The 5,000-nt window shown below is 48.2% G+C and overlaps 1 protein-coding gene across 1 annotated transcript in view; it reads left to right on the forward strand.

Annotated features, from left to right (window-relative positions):
- myripb (myosin VIIA and Rab interacting protein b) overlaps positions 1-5,000 on the forward strand; it is a gene marked incomplete at both ends in the record, with an annotated part of 123,247 nt that overhangs the window by 87,900 nt on the left and 30,347 nt on the right. The window lies entirely within an intron of this gene.

The raw sequence follows: 5,000 nt of genomic DNA on the forward strand, positions 1-5,000 counted from the left end.
GGGGTCACGGTGACCCCTGTGAGTAAAAAAGAAAAAATCGATCTTTGCATTCGTTCACATTTCAGGACACTCCTTTCATGACTTTTCCTAGATATGTGTGTTCTACCACCCAGTATCCTTCCATTTTCAATCATATCAGAATAAGCTAGTATGAAGCTATTTTGCAGTTTTTCTGTGTAGGAGGCAGGTTCGTTTAAAATAAGCGCCCTCTAGTGGTCGTTGTGTGTAAATAGCACATTTACATTCTAAAGAGAGGGTCTATTAGACACCCGGCTCTACTAGTAGGTAAAATAGGCACGGCTGTCCTACAGCGTCCTGTTTCCTGGTGTGTGTGATGGTTCTCTAAGGCGTGGGGTGACAGAGGGACGTGGATCTCAGTCAGGGGATCTACACAAGCTCCACTACAGGGAGCAGAAGGACACCAATCCATCTTCAGTTGAACACGTACAAACACACTCTTCATATCCAGTATTACACAGACACACGTACAAACACACGCTTCATATCCAGTATTACACAGACACACGTACAAACACACTCTTCATATCCAGTATTACACAGACACACGTACAAACACACGCTTCATATCCAGTATTACACAGACACACGTACAAACACACAACACTTCATATCCAGTATTACACAGACACACGTACAAACACACGCTTCATATCCAGTATCACACAGACACACGTACAAACATACAACACTTCACTCACGAGTTGAGACACAGAAACATTTGTAGACAGACAGACATCAACACGCACGCACACACACACACACACACACACACACACACACACACACACAAACATACTCTTCTTTCATCACACACAAAAACACACACACACACACACATAGTCTCCTTTCATCACACACACACACACACACACACACACACCGACCAGCTTTTGGATACAAATAATGTGTGAGGTTGAGGCAGGGTGATCCTGTATAAAGGTTGAGGCAGGGTGATCCTGTATAAAGGTTGTATATAGGGGTAGTGGTGGTCTAGTGGATAGTGAGTTGGACTTGGGATCGGAAGGTTGTGAGTTCAAATCCCGCCTGAAACCACACCACTACTAGTGTGCTCTTGGGTAAGGCACTTAGCCCTCAGTTACTCCAGGGGGAATGTCCCTGTAATTCGTCATTGTAAGTCGCTTTGGATAAAAGCGTCTGCTAAATGGCAAAATTAAATTAAAATTAAATAAAGGTTGAGGCAGGGTAATCCTGTATAAAGGTTGAGGCAGGGTGATCCTGTATAAAGGTTGTATAAAGGTTGAGGCAGGGTAATCCTGTATAAAGGTTGAGGCAGGGTGATCCTGTATAAAGGTTGTATAAAGGTTGAGGCAGGGTGATCCTGTATAAAGGTTGAGGCAGGGTGATCCTGTATAAAGGTTGAGGCAGGGTGATCCTGTATAAAGGTTGAGGCAGGGTGATCCTGTATAAAGGTTGAGGCAGGGTGATCCTGTATAAAGGTTGTATAAAGGTTGAGGCAGGGTAATCCTGTATAAAGGTTGAGGCAGGGTGATCCTGTATAAAGGTTGAGGCAGGGCGATCCTGTATAAAGGTTGTATAAAGGTTGAGGCAGGGTGATCCTGTATAAAGGCTGAGGCAGGGTGATCCTGTATAAAGGTTGAGGCAGGGCGATCCTGTATAAAGGTTGTATAAAGGTTGAGGCAGGGTGATCCTGTATAAAGGTTGAGGCAGGGCGATCCTGTATAAAGGTTGTATAAAGGTTGAGGCAGGGTGATCCTGTATAAAGGTTGAGGCAGGGTGATCCTGTATAAAGGTTGAGGCAGGGTGATCCTGTATAAAGGTTGAGGCAGGGTGATCCTGTATAAAGGTTGAGGCAGGGTGATCCTGTATAAAGGTTGAGGCAGGGTGATCCTGTATAAAGGTTGAGGCAGGGTGATCCTGTATAAAGGTTGAGGCAGGGTGATCCTGTATAAAGGTTGAGGCAGGGTGATCCTGTATAAAGGTTGAGGCAGGGTGATCCTGTATAAAGGTTGAGGCAGGGTGATCCTGTATAAAGGTTGAGGGAGGGTGATCCTGTATAAAGGTTGAGGCAGGGTGATCCTGTATAAAGGTTGAGGCAGGGTGATCCTGTATAAAGGTTGAGGCAGGGTGATCCTGTATAAAGGTTGAGGCAGGGTGATCCTGTATAAAGGTTGAGGCAGGGTAATCCTGTATAAAGGTTGAGGCAGGGTGATCCTGTATAAAGGTTGAGGCAGGGTGATCCTGTATAAAGGTTGAGGCAGGGTGATCCTGTATAAAGTGAGCAGAGTTAAGGCTGAGGCTCAGAAAGCCTAATGGAGGGTAGATGCTGGCAGAGTGGCAGTGGAGGGGGAGGGCGGGGGGGGGGGCATGTCTGCTGGGTAATCTCCTCAGTGGCCCTTGCCACTTTTGGCTCCGAGTGATTAGTTCCTGGACTGGGAACAACATCAGAGCACCCTTTATCTGCCTCATCCAGATGCCTGTTGTCCACCCAACCCCCCCAACCCCCAACCCCCACCGCCGTCTCTCCTCTCCTCTCCTCTCAGTGTCTCTCCTCTCCTCCTCTTCTCTCAGTGTCTCTCCTCTCCTCTTCTCTCAGTGTCTCTCCTCTCCTCTCCTCTCCTCTCCTCTCCTCTTCTCTCAGTGTCTCTCCTCTCCTCTCCTCTCCTCTCCTCTCCTCTTCTCTTCTCTCAGTGTCTCTCCTCTCCTCTCCTCTCCTCTTCTCTCAGTGTCTCTCCTCTCCTCTCCTCTCCTCTCCTCTTCTCTCAGTGTCTCTCCTCTCCTCTCCTCTCCTCTCCTCTTCTCTCAGTGTCTCTCCTCTCCTCTCCTCTCCTCTCCTCTCCTCTTCTCTTCTCTCAGTGTCTCTCCTCTCCTCTCCTCTCCTCTCCTCTCCTCTTCTCTCCTCTCAGTGTCTCCCCTCTCCTCTCCTCTCCTCTTCTCTCAGTGTCTCTCCTCTCCTCTCCTCTCCTCTTCTCTCAGTGTCTCTCCTCTCCTCTCCTCTCCTCTCCTCTTCTCTCCTCTCAGTGTCTCCCCTCTCCTCTCCTCTCCTCTTCTCTCAGTGTCTCTCCTCTCCTCTCCTCTCCTCTTCTCTCAGTGTCTCTCCTCTCCTCTCCTCTCCTCTCCTCCCAGTGTCTCTCCTCTCCTCTCCTCTCCTCTCCTCTTCTCTCAGTGTCTCTCCTCTCCTCTCCTCTCCTCTTCTCTCCTCTCAGTGTCTCTCCTCTCCTCTTCTCTTCTCAACAAAGCCCTGGACAGGCTCCAGTATGTGCAGAACTCATCTGCCAGGGTCCTCACCCACACCAAGCCCTGGCAGCACATCACCCCCACCCTCATTCACCTCCACTGGCTCCCGGTCAAGTCCCGCATCACATACAAAATCCTTCTCCTCACCTACAAATCCCTCCATGCCTGCGCCTCCCAGTACCTAACTGACCTCCTCTCCCAACATACCCCTTCCCGGAACCTGCGGTCCGCAGACATGGGCCTGCTGTCCACTAGGGCTGCACGATTAATCGATTTTAAATCGAAATCGCGATTTGAAATGATGCGATTAGCTAATCGCAAAGCCTGCGATTTGCCTGCGATTTTTTAAATTTGTTAAAAAAAAAATTTTTTTTTTTTTTTTTTTTTTTTGCTATTTAGCAGACGCTTTTAATCCAAAGCGATTTACAATTACGAATTACAGGGACATTCCCCCTGGAGTAACTGAGGGCTAAGTGCCTTACTCAAGGGCACACTAGTAGTGGTGTGGTTTCAGGCGGGATTTGAACTCACACAACCTTCCGATCACAAGTCCAACTCACTAGACCACCACTACCCGTATGGGATACGTCATACAGCGCGTCGGATTCAACGTCAATGAACGTCAACGTCAATGAACGTCAACAATGAACGTCAACAATGAACGTGAACGTCAATGAACGTGAACGTCAATGAACGCACACCAACAACATCGCATCGTATTTTTTGAAAGTACCTGCCCTTTTCCAAACAGCTTCCAATTAAGCTTTCCTAGATGGTTGTGTGAAACAAACCACCTGAGTCAGTTAGTAATGCTCCATCACATGTTTTAATCTGAAGCTTGATTTTAAAGCAACCCAACTTTAAAGCAACCCAATGTAAGTTTAGTTCTTTCACTCGTAGCTCGGGCTGTGGGGGTGCTAGAGGAGGGAGCCTCTAAGTCCCCTGAAGACGTACAAACAAACTGCACGTTGATACGACCTTCCTAGCCGGAGATATGGCCACACTTTACAAAAACTCCCTTTTTTTTTTTTTTTTTTTTTTTGCTATTTAAAAAAATAATAATCGCAAATTAATCGCAATCGCGATATCTGTCCAAATAATCGCAATTCGATTTTTTCCCCAAATCGTGCAGCCCTACTGTCCACCCCCCGCACCAACCTACGGACCTTTGGGGACAGAGCCTTCAGCGTGGCTGCACCCACTCTCTGGAACTCTCTCCCCATAGTGATCTGCAACGCCCCCACCCTGGACTCCTTCAAATCAGCCCTTAAAGCCCATCTGTTCACCAAGGCCTTTGGCCCCTAGTCACTGTTTCTGTTTTGCTTTGTTTGTTTTCTGTTTGTCTGTCTGACCATTCCCCTTTAGAATTGTAAAGCGTCCTTGGGTTTTGAAAGGCGCTATAGAAATGAAAGTTGTTATTATTATTATTATTCTCTCCTCTCAGTGTCTCCTCTCCTCTCCTCTCAGTGTCTCTCCTCTCCTCTCCTCTCATCTCAGTGTCTCTCCTCTCCTCTCCTGCCTCTCATCTCCTCCCCTCCCCTCCCCTCTCCTCTCATCTCCTCCCCTCCCCTCTCCTCTCCTCTCATCTCCTCCCCTCCCCTCCCCTCTCCTCTCATCTCAGTGTCTCTCCTCTCCTCTCATCTCCTCCCCTCTCCTCTCCTCTCCTCTCAGTGTCTCTCCTCTCCTCTCCTCTCCTGCCCTCTCATCTCCTCCCCTCCCCTCCCCTCTCCTCTCATCTCATCTCATCTCCACTCATCTCATCT

This window comes from Nansenia antarctica (assembly GCF_963989245.1).
Source record: "Nansenia antarctica genome assembly, chromosome: 12".
Lineage (NCBI taxonomy): Eukaryota > Metazoa > Chordata > Actinopteri > Argentiniformes > Microstomatidae > Nansenia > Nansenia antarctica.